General features: G+C 37.5%; 1 protein-coding gene across 6 annotated transcripts in view; it reads right to left on the minus strand.

The window, feature by feature from the left end:
• EML1 (EMAP like 1) overlaps positions 1–17,838 on the minus strand; it is a 125,933-nt gene that overhangs the window by 53,591 nt on the left and 54,504 nt on the right. The gene's annotated exons all lie outside the window — the stretch shown is intronic.

The raw sequence follows: 17,838 nt of genomic DNA on the forward strand, positions 1-17,838 counted from the left end.
AATGAGGAAGCTGGCTTCAGGACTGCTTACTGTTAATCAAACCCCACCGTCAATTATCCTTGTGCATGAAACCGGAGCGATCAAGTCATCACAATTCAATCATCAATTTCTTTCTCTCTATCTGAATGATTGCCAGTGACAGAATATAAACAGCTATACTTTCTAATATTCTGCATACCCTTCCAGATTTCCTCTCTCATAYATGTGATAGAATGCAAATATTAAAGATATATCAGCAACAGATAGGCGTAAGTTTTTTTTTCAAGCAGTATCCACAAACTGGAGCAAAGATCTGGTAAGCCCTAAAGTATATGAGTAACTTTCTATGAGAATACACCATCTGACTGAAATAAAATAAATACATACATACATTCAGAATTACAAATCAGAATTACTTGCAAATTGCATCCTTAGCCTGCAAAGTCTAAGACGGTCATTACTTGTACACARTTCAGCAGTTAGAAACATCCCACAAAAGTTTAAAGTCAGCAACTCACTCATGAGGACTTCACATTCTTTCCACCCAAAACTAGTAATAAGAATATTATTCCTAAGTAGGTACTTTTGTTCCACTCCATTTCCTATCAAATAGAAACACCATAACCTTGTACAATATTATGTTAGGAAAAAATAAAAAAAAGAATAAAAGAGGACAAAAACAATGCCAAAGATGTCATCAAAGTTAATACCTACAAGAAAAAWAAGATATTTTCGAATGAGAATTGCAAGGTTTTATTTAACTAGCTAGATTTGAAATCTAATAAAAAGTTGGGTATTAACCTACTGGATCATTTTAAGTAAAGATAGCCTAGAGATGACTGGGTAATAGCTTTCATCTGAAGAATTAATAAATTACTCTTTCCAAAAATGGACACTTATGCTAATAGTGACAATCATAATTTATTTCTCTCTCATTCCTAAAATGAGTCCATTGCATGCATTTCTTCTGACTGTTAAAGCCAGTCTCTCTTTTCAAAGACGCTAGTATTTGTTTTCATTTCTTGTGTACCTAACTTTCTTCTATTGCACACTAGTGTTTTCCACTTCATATGTATGAGGACTTAAAATGAAAGTTAAATGCACTGTGTAAATGCACCAGTGCTGGATTTTAAAATAACCAGAGTTGGATTTTAAAACTAAGTGCTTGAACAAGAAAACAACAGTTTCAGCATCTGAATGCATTTAAAATCATGTCCAAAGATGTTTACAATACCCAGATTTTTAATTGGAAAGGTCAGTGGGAAAATCTGCTTTTTTAAAAAGAAAAAAAAAAAAAAAAAAAAAAAACTTTATTTGTCTCCAACCCACTCAAACAAGTTGTTTTCAAAATCTGTTCCTGAGCTACTTCTGGCTTCCTTACCCCTCACAGCCCCAACAACTATCTGCTATTACCAAATGCTGAATTAGAAAAACTCAAAACCAAGGATTTTAGCACTGCAGACAGTCCATAAACTATATTAACTTGTGGCTGGTTAAGTTACTTATTAATTCAGTTATGGGGGTTTCTGAGTATATTTAAAACATCAACACTGGGATATTAAAATTTTTGTGCTGAACATATTGGCATCCCATTCTGACAAACTAAACTAGAACTCAAGTTCCTAAAAATGCTGAATATGTTTCCCCATGACACAATCTCGGGGCTTTCCAAACTTTGGCATAATCACAATCCTGTCCAGCAACAGAAATCTGTCCTGCAGCTGTTACAGGTAATTAATCCCAAAAATAAGATTAGCAGACATGTTGGCAGCAGTATGAGCTGCCTGTCGAACTTAACCTTTCCGYGGGCAAACAAAAGGCCCAAGCTGCTCTAATGACTTTACACGTTAACTCAGCTGGAAATAACACGGATTAGCATACTGGGCAATAGGCAACCAAATCGAAAGCTCCATTTGACCAACACAAGCCAAATTCAGATGTCCGCCATTGTGCCAAATTCAGTCCGGCATGGCATCGCTTCCTCTTCCTTCGGGAACGAGTCATCAGAAAAATAACCCGCCCCTAAGATGGGGGCACAGAACGAAACCCAAGGTGGGGAGAGATGGGAGAAAGAAAAAAAATCAGTTGATGTTAAAATGTCACAAAAGAAAACATCCTCACTAAAGTAGCGACTTCATCAGCTTTTAAGGGTAATTAAGGAATTTTTCTCAAATACAGATCTTCAAATAGTAGATCAGTGGCCTTGGTTTATTTATAGTCCCCCAAGAAGCTGCTCCTCCTAATAGTCATCGGGGTGTAGACCGCTCTTCCCCCCCCTTCCCAGCTGTCTCGGTGACTCTTCCCCTCCTGCCCCGCTGAACAAGTGGCAGCAAACCTGGCCGCTGGGCTCGCAGCACCCTCCACTGCCACCACCCACCCTGCTCCTTCCACGGGGAGGTGACTCCCATTCTTCCCGCAGCTTACAACCTGCTTATAGCTATTTTTATTTTATTTTATTTTTATAGCTGTATTTTTGCTGGACCCAGGTGCCTTCCAAGCACGCAGAAGAGAAAAAAGTTTCTACCAGCTTTCAGTAAGATTCAGTAGGAGGAAGATGAAAGTTCTCGCAGCCAGGATCATTAGATCAGAATATGTTAAGCAATGAAGTTACAGCTTAAACACACAGATCAGCAAAGTGGTATGTTAACAAAAAAGAAAAAAAATAATAATTATATAACTAACTGGACAAACTAAACTAGACAAACTATATATAAACTAACTAGACAAACAAAAAAAGAATAGTCATAACAGACTTTATCTAGTCTGCCGACAAGACAAAAAGCTGTATTTTTAGTCTAAACTGTGATTTGCTCCTGCAGGATAATGGTCATCTTCACAGCAAAGAAGAAAATTTGTAACAAAATCTTTAATAAACATTTCTAAGGTGATAAAGACCCAGAGTAGACTCAGTATCATCTTATTGTTCCCAAGCCAACATTGAATTTAAAGCAACTAAACATTTTATAGCGTTCAGTTGTGTATTTTCTCATACATAAAAGCTCGCCAAGGCCAGCTGTGACAGGAGCGCAGCAGGTACTGAGCAAAGCGGCTCTGGATATTGAGAGGCAAAGTGCCCTGGCTTCGGAGGGTTCGGTCTGGGGCTAAATTTTGGCTCATACTGTCCACAGACTTACACTCAGGGCAGCTGGATTACAAGTGTGTTTTGATTTCATGGTTCAAGTTAAAGAAACTTAGAGAAAAGCTCTTTATAGTAACAACATAAAGACCTCAAAACGCTTCATGCAAATCCAAGGAAATACAGAGCGTACATTTAAAAGAAATCCAAGCGGTTAGAAATACACAGTAATAACACACAAACTTTACTGCACAGCTTTACAGTATATATACTCATACATATAAGAGCATATAACCAATACTTGATACTTTTTGCATCCCTAGAGTCAATAACGTTAACAATTTTTAACAGTGTCAATATATTTAGATCGGTGACACCTTTACAACTTAGCTGTCATGAAAACCACAGATGCTCACTGTCTGGAAAGGTATGTGAAGAAGATGTAGATCCTGACAATTTGCTTTGAAGTGTTATCTGCCRCGCACTAGATCTGCTCAGCAGTCCCTACCGCTGTTTTTGCCCACGGACAGACAGCACAGACCTCTTACCACCTACACCAACAGCATCTATGTTAGAATTTGTCATTGCCTCTTTTTTAATCAGTAGGAAGGAAAGCTACTTCTAAAACAAAATTTATGCAACTTGTCTTTAGAAATCTGAAATGAATCACATTCTGCAAGTGTTCATTTCTTCTCAGAGAGTATAATGAAAGTCTAAATCACTATCTTAAACATAAACATCTACATCCGATGAGATAAATGCCACCTACAATGTCCAAATTCAAACGCAGGAAGGAAGTTTCAACTGAGATGCCTGGTTTTTCATCATCATACATAGTGGTGGCAAAGCTTGGAAAGAACAGGCATTTCTCATTTAATGCTTTGCTGAGATTCTGCAGGTTTCAAAGCGAGTACAGCAAAAAGAGAATGTTCTTCATGCCTCTCTTTAAATTTTCCAACCAGCTAATCCATGATCTCATAGATTGGAAAGATTTCCTGTGGCAAACTAGAAGACAATACTGAGTCAGATGATTAATCTGCTTCCAGATCATCTTCCAGTTTTTCAGCATCTTATTACTCGAACTTAGCCAAACGTGAAGAAACATCTGAAAGGGAGCCAGGAAGAGGATGTGTATGCTGTTTACAGGGAAGTATGATTTAAATAATATTTTATTGTGTGTAGGATAAAGGAAAATAACATACATTATTAATTAGAGAGCATGTTAAAACACATGCTACTTTATGTTTTTCATTTGCTGGAAAAAACTAAATTTGATTTGTAAATTAATGATTTAGAAAATAAAGGAGTCCTCGGAATAAAACAAACTAAAAGGGAACTATCTGCATTCATTATTGCATTGCCAAATGCCTATAAATTTTCAAGATGAGTAAGCAGTATAAATATTGCTCGATTACTTTACACATGCGATTAAAATAAAAATTAAAAGAGTAAAAAGAAAAAAAGAAGGCATTTTCCCTGCTCCCCCCACCTCCAAATTACTTATTAAACAAACTCTGGTGCTTATTTAACATATTTCAGCTTTGCCCTATGCAGATATTAATTTTGAGACTATCTTGTCCAACTCGGACCATGACAGCTGATTAAGTAGTGGAAACATTGTGTACTGATTCTGGAAAGACTGACAAGCAAAGTTGAGTTTACTCAATCTGTGTTGCTTCTTTGGAGTAACAATTAACAGAATTAAAGTGCATATGAAATACTTCCAAAACTATTCAGGATATAGTCTCTGCATGCTAGGTTTGTTAAGTACATAGCACAATGGGGATGTGGTCACTAGACACTATTACAACTGTGATTAAAAGCACCATCTTGCAATCCTAGTTAGAGCTGTCTTTGAATTCAGACACCCTCCAGGATATCAGAAAAGAAAATTGAAGGTCTCTGAGGATGGTAAAATCCAGCAGTGTCTTAGGCAAAAATTAAGGATCATCCAAACGATGGAAAACATGGCAAAGGATGGTAGTGACAGTGCAGTATCGCCTGCACACAAAGATGCCTCTCTTGCAGCATAGTGTTGTAGGCTGTGCCAAAAGGCCTGAATTGAGCTCAGCTGGAAGTAATACTTTCCATCACCGAGAGACATCAATAAGTACATCACTTTCTGCATTTCTCTTGAAATTAATTGACATTAGAATTTACATTCCTTGGAAATCGCTATTAGGGCCCCTACTCGAGCCTTATGAAATACGCACATAGACAAAAAGGAATTCTCCATCCAGACATGCAGCCAACTATATGTCAGAACATAATAGCAGCTGAAAAAGCCCATAAGACCGAAAGACAGAAAGTTAAAAATAGCTTTTATTAAAATGAAAGGCAAAATCCTACAGTTGTGTTTAGAGAGRGAGAACAACAAGCTGAAATTGTTAACTACTAGCAAACAGGTGAGAATACTAAAGAGCCTACGTTTTGCTCTTCCACACTTTTTCCATCTGCACAGGCCTGCGGTTTTCGAGGATTCACTTAACATTACAAGGTGTTGCACGTGTCTCTTGGCACACACTTGGCAACCTCTCTTCTGCCCACAACATCATGGAGATCGCATGCAACTAATTGAGTCATTGAACTACTTCCTGCAGGCTCCCGGGGAGTCACACTAACACTAGCTTTCAAACGATCTCTCCGTTTCACCCCTCTCAGCACCATCTGTTTAGCAGAAAACCAGTGCAGAAAGAACCCCTATACAGCAGGCATTTCCTACTGCTTTAAATCCCGTGCTCCCTTTTGGGGTCATTTAACGTATCTCTGAGTTTAAAGCACAAAAGTCAACCATAAAACCTATTTGATAGATATAGCCCGAGACTGAATTACCATTAAGAAAGTGCTGAAAAGGAGAATTCAGAGGACAGACAACCACCAAAGCCAAGGTTTAATACATAATACATCACACAAAATGAACATGAGCAATTTGCTGTGGCACATAAACAGTGGAATGCAGCCATGACACAGTTGCCAGGCTTAGACGCAAAATCGGGAAAGTACCAAGTATTCGACTTGTGGCTGTTTTTATGGCATAATGTCAGCAGTCATTTGCAGACCAAAAGACTCTCTGTGCAAGAGAACAATGGGAAAATAAAACAGCAGTTCAGYTTCCTTTGACAACACACAGCCAAGCTCCTTTGTTTAAAAGATTAGTGTCGACAGTATTGCACAGACTAACTATTCTATCTTTCCCCCATCTGCTTTTCTAATGCAAAACATTATACCATACCTGAAAAAACTCTAGCTTTTCAGGCTTGTCTCCAGGAGACACTGACAGCACATATGTGCAACAGCTTCTCATAAAGKCTAGAGTATACTGGTCTAGTGTGCTAGACCTTGATTTGACCAGATTAGTGCTTTCCACTGTGAAAAGCAAGTGGATTTAAAGCCCCAAACAATGTTATCCTATTTAATCTTGTTATTTTGGGTGGTTAGGGAAAAAAATGCACAAAAATCTTAGTTACAGTTTATGTTGAATCTACTTTGCTTTTCAYGAAGTTTCAAAAAGCAAAACTGGTTGTCAGCTGCATGCTAAGGAATGGGCTTTACAGTGCCAAATCCTCTAATTGCAGTTTGTTGTAAAAATATATGACGGAATAAAAGTGCCAGCGTTGTATATCTTTTTTGATCTGCAAAGCTCTGATTGTGAGGAACAAGAAATCATAACTACTCTTTAAACTTGATAGCCATACAACCAATGTCACACCTGTCTATGAGTTTATATACATACATACGCATACAATCTCTGAACAGGTTGGACAACTTTTCAGTTCAATCCCTATTCTAATGCATATGCTTAAGATAAGAATGTTTAGCATTGCAAGGAGATGCCCTAGTTCCATACAAGCAGGTGCATCTCACAGCAAGTAATCTGAACAGGCCAGATTAGTTTTTCCATGTCCTCAAAAGGTAGGTGCGTGTGGGAGGGAATGGGAATACAACAGCACTATCCAACACATCTGCTTAATGCCCTCTGAATTGCACCAGGAGCCCAAGGTAGGTGATCCAGAGGAGACCACAGTAACATGAATGTAAATCATCACATCAGAAGAGACTTTTCTAAAAAATTYTTGCAAACTAAACATTTGTTTATCTACTATATAAGGGCTACATATGGTTATATTTCTGAACAGCATTTTTCTCTTGTCTAAATAGCTGGCTATTGTAGTCTCAGTAATTTATAAAAGCATTATTGTATTCCACAACATTCACTGAGGAATAACTTGTCCTTTTACAGTTTTGCTACTCAAAAGTTTAAAAGAAGGAATGCAGCTTCCTAAAGTTAGAAGCAGAATTTGAAAGAAAGGCAATTCTTAATAGCAAGCGTCACTGAGAGCCTCACAGCTGGGGGCCCTGTATTCACTGACAAAATGGTTTGGRCAGAAAATTCTCTGAAAGTTCTCGCGGCCAATTAGTCGGTAGTTGCCACACCAAAATTATAAGAACATGCTCTCGACCTGGCTGTAGCCGACAAGCTACAAGCAGAACCTTCCTGCTTTACAGCAGCAGATGGGAGGCAAGATTTTACTTGGAAATCAACTAGTTAAAGATCATTCTCCCCAGCAGTGTTTCAGTGAAAGACGGAAGATCTTTTCTCTACATCAACAAATTAAAGCAATTTTCCTCAGGAAAGCCCAGCAATGTAAACACTTACCTGTTTAGAGCTACTGTGCYGGCTCCGTTTAGCGCACAAATCAATAGGAATTGTTTTAACAAATTATCATTCCTCTACGCTCTGCTAGGAGGGGTCCATCCAATAACAAACCATTGGGAACGAAAGCTGGAAGAGTAACGATGACCTTCGGTAGCATAATGAGCACAGTATTAATATGAGGATAGCACTTTGAGACATGTCGCACCATACAATCTGCCTCCAGTTAAGAGACTGGAGAAGCAGCGTAACAGCAACTTGCAAGGAAAGGAAATAGGGCAATTAAGGAGATATATCTCAAAGCAGAAGAGCTGGGGGAGGGTAGCTGTGTTTTATTATTTTATATTCTCATTGATATTCTGAAGGAACATGCCTGTATTACAGTCTTAGGAGAATAAAAGTAGAGAAAAAAAATTGCAGAATATGCGAGGACAGTAAAACGTTTACACTAATTCTGATGCTCTTGTCATATTTATTGCTAAATTTTCAAGTCATCTTACAAAAGGCAGCAAAGGACAWATTCAGATTTGTCCCATGATGTACGCTAATAAGACTTTAGCTTTTGTTTGGCACTGTTAGACAAAAAGAACCAAATTAGAYGCAAGATTTGCTTCTGCTAAATGGGCTTTCAATAATGTGAAAGAAAAATCCAGACATTGTTACAGGGAGTACGTTTTCCTAGAAACTTGATCAGTACATACTTCCAGTTTTCACTGCCTTTAAAAACTGGATGCCTCAACCACCTTCTCCAACTATGTCTTAGGYGAGTAAAGCAGAAAGAGCTCTGCTTTTATTTGCTTTTATTTGCTACCAGGAGAGATTTAAACTGCAAGAAATCTGATTTAAAACATCTCTTAAATGCTACTGATGTCAACCTGTGATTATGCTTCACAGACCAATCTTAGTTTTATCTTGTTTATGCATTTATTGGTTATTTTCCTAAAGGAAAGTTGATTCTCACTAGCAGGGTGCCATTAAGACGTGTCAGCCATTAGTTGATCTGCAATTAAAATGTACCCTTGACTTTGACATTACATTACAGCAAGCACTATATAGGCATTTAAGCAACTATTCGGGTTAGCATACATTCCTTCAGTTTTCTAACTTCGATATTAGATACTAGAACAGTAACCRATTCTCACATCTACTGGAATATTAATTTTTACCTATAATTTCTTATAATCTGCACTTTAATGAAAATCATAACATATATGCCAGAAGTTAAAAAAAATACTGTTAAATTTCAGAAATAYATAAGCAAAATACATTTTCCACTTAAAAAGTTAAAGATTTATTAAACCTGAGAATATAGGAATAGCAAGAAATTGTTACCAATTTGAGCTAGTTCATGGGCTTTTTTATAACTATATTCTTTGAGAATTTTATATTAGAAAAACTCAGCCTATAATCAATAGCTTCTATTCATAAGATATAAAAACCTCCAYACATTCTGCCTTCTCAATATTTCATCTAGTTTATCAACTTTTCAAATTGTTATTTATAGGTATGTACTAAACTACGTAAGATGAGAGGAGTAGAACATTCTTCCCACAACTGTAGAAAGGGTTACTGATGTCAAAAGCTGATTTATCACTTTTGCAAACTCTAGATTCTTGTTCTTAGCTAATGACTGCACTTAGAACAGTGGTTTGACTTTTCTTTTGGACTCTGTACCTCTTGAATATTTTATTTACTAAAATTAGTGCAGTATAAAATTAGCTTCWTTATAGGTTGTCACAAAATCAAATTACAATTTAAATATTTAAAGGTAAAAAATTATTTCAATTTTAAAAAACTATTTTAAGTCTTTTAAAGCTCGCCTTGTTCAGCCCCACCTTTCACAGCAATGTACACTTTTGACAGTTAATCTATTATTTGTCAGAAGTACTTGAATTAACTAATGGCAGCCTTGCTTGGAGGTGGGGAGAAAAAAAAAAAAAAAAAAAAAAAAAAAAAAGAACCCAGAGGAAGCCTGTAACAGGCTGGGATTTTTGCCATATTGTCTGTCTTCATCTCCAATCAGTGTTAAATCTTTCTTCTATTTAGTTCTTGCAGATATCAAAATTACCATTTAAAAATACTTGATAAATACTAAAAAGAAAGCTAAACAAAGTAATTTTTTATTCTTAAACCTTATGATCACGCATTCCCACTCTCCAGCAAAATATCTGCACTGAGATTAATGCAGAAAGACTCAACTCCTCAGGCCAGTGACTCAAATATGGCCAGAAATGCTGCATTTAGYGGGATGCTGGATATTTTGATATCAATGAGGAAGAAGATTGCTTTATGGCTGTTAGGATCCAAAGGAGAGAGAATCCCTTTCTTCTCTAGCCTAAAATAAATAAATAAATAAAATAAAATAAACCCACATTTTTCTTTCTTTTTTTCTTTTTTTCTTTTTTTTTAATGATCGTGCAGGTGTGCTGCTACCACCCTGCAAGAGCCACGGGACCGTACCCACAGTTTGACCCATCCGCTGTGGCTCTCGGCTACACTACAGCAACCTGCAYATGGCCTATTTTTATTTTAAAATAAATATAATCAAGTTTTCATGGAGGAGGGAAGCAAGAAGGAGACAGGGAGAATCTATTCTGTGTCTTTCACATTTGTGAGGAAGGGCTTAAAAATATGCTCTGTTCAACCCCTTGAATCAAATCCTTTTCCAAATGCCGTGTTCTCGTTCATCTATCGGTGACAACAAAAGACGCAGCGAGTCTGGCTGCTGATGCTCATCACCTGCTTGGCCTCGGAGCTTCAAGCCCATGGTGAGGTAGATCCTACAGGCAAAGCCTCTGCGGCTAAGACAACTACACAGCTTTAGGACAGAAGCTGTCTTACACTTTCACAGCTCTGGATGTGGGTACACCTGAAATAACTTGGACCTCTGTATCCAGCTGTACAGACATGCTAGGAAAGACATAGCTCTGGTTCATGTTTTCAGGGATCTGTTCTTTTTTTTTTTTTTTTTTCCCTTTTGACCCCCCCCTTTTTCTTGTGTGTGTGTGTGGGGGGATAAAGGGAGTGGTAGGCCAAGACTTTAGAAGCCAAATGGCACTCTCAAAACATGTCAGGATACCAGTTAACATTACAGTCTTTATTTATGATTCAGACAAAAGCATTTTAAAAGCAGTCTTGAACACAGTTTAGCAGCGTCCAAGTGCTTAAGGATTTTTGGGGTGAATCTTATCACTGAAAAATGCACCCAGATATAGTAAACTTCTCTAGCACAACACAGAAACATGAATTCCACAGGTAGGAAGCTGAGCAACATACTGGACTTGGAAGTCTTTAGATTTATGAAAGACAGAAAAAAGACTATCTCATGCAACGCATGAGGCACAGCTCCTATGAAAAAAAAAACAGGGGGTGAGGAAGAAATTAAAGAATCTTATAACACATGAATAAAACAAYTGCACTTTAAGCTTCATTAAACAGCCGTAATTCTAATGTTTCTCAACTTCTGAGTGCTTAAAGAAAGCCTAACAATTTTCTTAGCTTTACCATAAGGTTTTGGCCACAGAAATAACTGACAGTAATAAGCTGTATTAGCCTCCCTGGGTCAGTACCAGAAAGTAACGAAATTCTGTGTCACAGRTAAGTGCTTATAGCAGAGCAGAGACAAGATCCAAGAATGCTGCCTTTCCTTGCAGACTCCGTAGCAGACTATGCTTTCATGGTACACACTCTGGAGCTTTCTGCCCCTCAACCTGCCTCCTGATCCAGCCCTTTTTCAGCACCTGGCTTTGATTCTTTCCTTTTGGTCTTTGCCAGCATCCTTAATCAGACCTGTCCAGCTTAAGCACCTGCTCCCACCAGCTCTCAGCCCCTCCAAGAACCCACTCCGACCTCCTTCAGCAGAGCCTTTTGGAGGCTACTGCAGTCCCCAGCTCAGCTTCTGCACTTCTTGCTTCCCCCACCCTGCCCTCCCCTGTGCCTGAGATGAGGGCAGAAAGCAGAAAACACATTCCCTACATCCATCACAGCAGCGAGGGGGTAAAATGTATCYCTAGGCCAGGGTCTCCTCAGCTAGTTCATGCAACTAATGGCTCCACAGGCCAGTTGGGAAAAGAACGGGCAGGAGACCATGTACATGAAGCCCGATMAACATCTGTGCTGTAAGAGGTTAAAGCATGCACAGCAGAAATATAGTCTGCTATTTTAGCATCTAACATCTCTGCAGCAAACATCTGAATTCTGAAAGACTTGCTTCCTGGCAAGTGGGACAGGGAAGTGTTATGATGGTAAAAGGGTACTCCTTTTTGACACTGGACATGTAAAATCACACAGGAATATTAACTACCACGTATTTTCTTTTGTACTTCCTACATATCACCTCCTAATTCATTTTTCTGTGGACCACCCATAAAAATCTTGCACTATAGGCAGGTCAAGGCTCTGCTTTATCCTTCTGTCCCTACCTCCTCCTCCTTGCTACAAAATGCAAGAAAATATCTCACATTTAGGATATTATTTCCTGTGCCCTCAACAGGATGAAAAGTGAAGGATGGTCAACGCTCAGATTGTACAGTGCAAGAGAAATTATTATTATAGAAAGTTAATTTTAAATTCTCATAAGAGACTGGATGTAATTGGAAGCTAACACACATCATTCTAAAATAGTATACATAATATGTTGGATTAAGAACTTTTCTTAAATAAAGGAGCTACTTTGAAGTAGAAGTGAAAATGCCAATAGCTTTCTACAGCTTCCTTTGGATTAGTTCAAATGGATACAACTCTTTCACATTAAAACCTCTAATTTACACAATGGTTCAAAGTGTTTCATCTTCTGTGCAACAATGTCGCTTAAAGAAAAAAACATAACAGACTTGCACATCATTCATATCTAATGTCTTGCCACCCCCGGGATCTTTTTACTATATAATCATCATGTGGAAGCCTGTCAAAAGGTTTTTTTCAGCTGCTACTTTTATCATATAAGAAAAAAGATGATGTAAAACTCTGGAAAATATAGTCATTTTAACAATGATCAACTCTTAATTTGTTTCCAAAAGTTTGTGCCTACAAAAAGTCCAAAGAACTTCCTCAGTTTCACAGTATCACAAGCCTTGGAAGCAGTCTTGAAGGACTGACCTTATTTTACTGCCTTACATTCTGCCACTTCCACAGCAATGAAGGTGAGACTCCAATTCCTACAAATTGCACTATGTGATAATTGAGCTCTTCAAAATACTTGTGGCAGTCCTCTGAAATAATTTTCCCTTCTTATCTATAAGGAGATATGAGTTCTATTTCTCTCAGGTTGGCCACAAATAAAAAAATCTTCCTGGTCTACAGCTCCTAAACATAGCTCAGAGGACAGATAGCAGGGGACTCACAAGACTAACAGTGTATCAATTCTTCCTAGTGATAGCTGGAAAGACAGGAAAGATTTCACAATCATACAAGTCCCTAACTTGTCAAGAGAGCCACAGTGCTACCATTTCCAGCACAGAATGGTTTTAATTTATTGTTCAGGTTGAATATTTATATTTAGTATGGCAAATGGTTATACACAAAAAGAAAGTGGGTAAACATCTCTATAGCTGAAAAAAGCTACTAAAATAACCTGCAAGTAAAATAGATCATCTACACTATTGTATAAAATAAATCAAGTATGCACAAAAATAAATAACTACTACTACATTTACCATAACGGTATGGCTTCCACAATGCAAAGAAGTTGTGAAAACAAAGACAAGAATTTAAACAGTTATTTTTCATTGGCYTACAAAAGCAGTTTTTACTCTGTTGAACATTAAGGATCCTTAAGGATTGATTAAATATCTTTGACACTGAATCCCAGAAAGCTGCCTCTTTCAGCCCAGAACCTATTTGTTCAAATTAGGTCTCAGAAGTATGAGCAGTCCTAGCACCTCCGCAGTCAACCATGTAACCTACTTGACTTGCTGCAACAAATTTATGCCATAGACCAAAAGGCAAAATGTGATCCCAAACATCTTGGGGTCTCTGCAGCAGACTAACCTAGACAGCCGTATAACCTAAGCAATGAGAACRCAATGCTATTTTTAAAAAGCCTTATGTATATTAGTTAATAATACCTCTGTGATTTAGGAAATACTCCACACCATAGGTGAGGGCACTGAAACAGCAGAGCTGAGAGCATTTCATCAGCCTCCTCCAAGCCCAAGATGTTTGGAACAGATTTTTGTTTTCCTCTCCCCAATGTATTTGTCCAACTTCCAATCCACTACCTCAAGGCATTTAAGGGACCCAGATCGGAAAAAGCTGACTGGAATAGTCAAGAGAATGTGGCCTACACGTATTTTATACAAGTAATGCTGAGATGGCATTTGAAGAGCCCTACTAAGAAGGGCAAAGGCGAAGAGTTTTTTTTTCCATGCTTGCTGCTTGGGATACAGACTGCCATGGGCTTTGAAAACATTCATTCACTAGGCCGAGTATGGGATTTGCAGGCACGGTTCAAAAGCTTGTGTTGTTTTCCCAAACATCTTTCCTCARCTTTTCTGGTACTCATCAGTGGTCCATGTGGCATCGTGTGAAAACTGGCCTATAACATAACAGCTGCCCCTACAGTCTCATGTTCCACTTCTTAAATGGATTAACCAGGTYCTAGTATTAGAAAGTAAAACTAAAAAAAATATTTTCCTCCGCTGTTGATTTTAATAYGATTGTTTAAAATTGAAACCAAACCATGGAAGATGCACGATCTTCACAATTCTGTAATTTTTAGTGCGTTTACTAAAAGGCAGTAGCTTCATTTACTCTTGTGTTTTGTGTTAAGTCATTAGACTATTTACATGCTAAAAAGAAAAAAAATAGGCAAAAGTACAAACTTTATTTGTACTTTATTTGTAGCCCATAGAGGCTTCAGCCAGCCAGCAGCTACTTCAAAGCCTTCACATTGCGTGTGCCTAGAGAGTTAAACTAAGGGAAAGAAGTGCCAAGTTCAGGAGGCAGTAAAAGGCTTAGATTTAGAGAGCTCCCTGAGGCTAAACATTTTTTAAATTAAGAAATAAATAAATGGAAAATAAAAACTAGGAAGGAAGAAAACCCAGAAGTTACACCCTCCTGAAGCAATACACACACAAGTCTCTCATAATCTGAGTCACAGCTACCAAGGTTAATAATTCAGCATCCAACCAAAYACTTTCTGGACTTTGCAGAATCCTCTAGAGCTTGCAGGAAACAGAGGAACTGCTTTAAATTTACTTTAACCTTACAGAATCTAGAGGAGTAAACAAGCTGGACAGACAACTACTCTTTCCAGTTTAAGGCCCTTAATCCAGGCCTTCTTACACAAGAAAAAGCTTTAAAAACAAAACAAAACACACTTCCAGGAGCTAACAATCATCCTTAAATTCCTTAATGGGCAGAGACCTTCCAGATCTCCTTCTTTTTATTTCACCAAGTCTGCTGTAGTCAGGTGAAATGCTCCAGTTAAAGTAGTCTAGATTTTATTCTGTGAGAACAGAGCTGTATCACCACATTGATGATGCTTGTTGAATAATCAGTATTATTTCATGCTTTATTTTTAGGGTAGGCCTTTTCCTAAAAAGTTGTGCCAGAAAGGCAACATAACGTTAAGGAAGAAGATATCATTGTTGTTCTGATGGAAATAACAGTTCTTCCCTCCCCACCCACCCCNTGATATGCAATTAAAATCTGCATAAAAAATATTTTGACTGCATCTGTGTGCCTGAGGCCGACCATTATCTTTTTATGAATCAAATGTGATGTCATCTTCTGCAAGGAACATAAGAAGAATTATAAAATATYGAGATTCATCGCTTCCAGGAAGGGGAAAAAAAAACCCACAACATGAAAGCAACCATGAAAGCTGAATATCCACCAAAGGGAAGCAAGAATCTCAATAGTAAAAAATTTATATTAGTCCACTGTGCTTTGAGTGGATAACTGGGTTGAAAATGAAATTTATGATGCATGTGTAATTTTCCACCTCTGTGAACTTTTAATTCAATTATAAATCATGCCTGTAGCAGCAAGGAAAAAAAAAAAAAAAAAAAACTTCTTTCCTCTTTAAAGCAGCCAGAAACATTAAATCACATGGTCATTAAATCCCACGTGGAAAATATATTTGTAGAGAATCTCTGCAGAGCTCTCAGAAACCTGTCAAACTTCTTTCCTCTTTACTCCAGTCTTTCTTTTAGCAGCTGCCCGCCTCTCCCCTTAACAGCCTCACATATTGTTTTAAAACTTCATCACTGTATTTACCACAATGTTAAAAAAAAAAAGAGAAAAAAGAAAAAGAAAGAAAGAGAACCACTTTTAACCTGGATCAGTTTATTGATGTCATTCAACACAAGGCACCACAAGCAGCTGCAATGACGAAAGTGAAGGTGTGGTACCCTAAGATAGGATCAGTGAATGTAAAAGCTCCTGTTTTGTCAGCACCACCTATTATTCCTGTTATTTATCTTCTGCTGCCTCCGGAAGCTGATTTAATTCTCTGACCTGGCAGAAAATGAACGCAACAAAAGCAAAACCAAAATACCACACACAAACTACATGGATTTTTCTGTCAGGTTAATTTGTTAGAGCTAATTCAACATGCTAGTCTGTCAAGTGCCCAGTGGATAAAACCACACAGAGCAAGAGATGGAAGAAGCAGCAGGACCTCCGCCTTGAGCAACAGCGTGGTGTTACGCTGGCTTACCTGCCTGGGCGACTGTAGCCTGAAAATGGGAACGGATGGCCAGGTGGGCATCAGCTTTGCCCCTTAGACCASTGTCCTCTTAGCCACAGTCTCATGAATTTTATGCTATCATCTTCAAGCTTCCACAGCTCTCCGGTTTGTTAACTTCTTCTCCTAAACAATTCTATATGCCCTCATCTCCTAACATCTGCAGGACCAAGTCTGTCATCTTCCACATCCCTTACACAGTTTCYCCTCCAATCTATGTCATACTGTTATACTATTTTATTTAACTTAAAAATAGAAACAGTATGATTATATGGTRTCACCATCTACAAAGTTAGTAGTTAGAATGATTTTCTATTACATACATACAAATCAATCAAAAACTGAGTAAACTTTACCAAATGTAGCAGCTATAAAGAACCATATTTCCTTTTTTGTCCTTGCTCCAGATCAAAAAAAAAAAGCACATTATTCATGAAGTAGGTATTCATGTAAGAAGTGAGGGTCACAGTAGTCATATCTTACATGGGAATCAAAGAGATGGGKCAGAATCTCTCAAATATGTTATATATGAGACAGTATTGGAATAAACCACACTATTCTGTTCATAGCTTTAAAGTTTCATTCAAATGCCTTAAATCCATGAGCTACATAAGAATTAAGTATAAACGTCTGGCTCCTGCAAGATCTTATCAAAGAATATATTTTACAGCTTCACTGAATTTCAGTTATAAAGCATTTGTTTAATACAACTGCAGGTTCACTTCCACAGCTGAATATTTAATCCCATGACTAAATTTCTTAACTCTTTCAAAAATCAGAGTGTCCATGTCATAAAAGATACCTGAAATACGGTTCAGATAACTCAGCTGGGAAGTTGTTCTGAGACACTACTGGTATGATAATTATAAACATTTTATTAAATGTTTATAAACATTTAATTTATTAAATTTATTACATTTAATTTATTAAATTAATTTTTATTAAAAAAATTTGTGCAGATAAGATGGTTATTCTAAATGTTTCAGATAATGCACCATCAAATATAGTACAGTAAAAACTAAGCAAATCCCAGTACACAGTACTCAATCATATTCCAAGAACAAAACTAACATTTGAATCTTCTCATTTATTCAACTTTAAAGTACAGGCAGAAATAACAATGTATGAGGCAAACAAAACATTTATTGTGGGCAGAGAGACTGCTACACCCACTACTTATCTCTCTTTAAAAAGAACAAGCCTAGATCTTTCAGTAAAGCACAACCGTTACAAATTTCAAGCCTTAATTCTAATTTTGTCTAATCTATTAATTTGCACTCAAAAAAAGTGGAGACTTCTTAATTTTTCAGCTYTGAACATTATCCCTATGCACAGTGTGCTTTTTGCAACACAACTGCAAATCAGTTTTTGGACTTGCAAAACCGTAGTTGAAGTGCAGCGTGAGTCCTGTGTTGACTCGTTTGTCACGTTAAGGATCTC

Source organism: Rhea americana, unplaced genomic scaffold, assembly GCF_003343005.1.
Source record: "Rhea americana isolate MKP2758 unplaced genomic scaffold, rheAme1 scaffold_5, whole genome shotgun sequence".
Taxonomy (NCBI): domain Eukaryota; kingdom Metazoa; phylum Chordata; class Aves; order Rheiformes; family Rheidae; genus Rhea; species Rhea americana.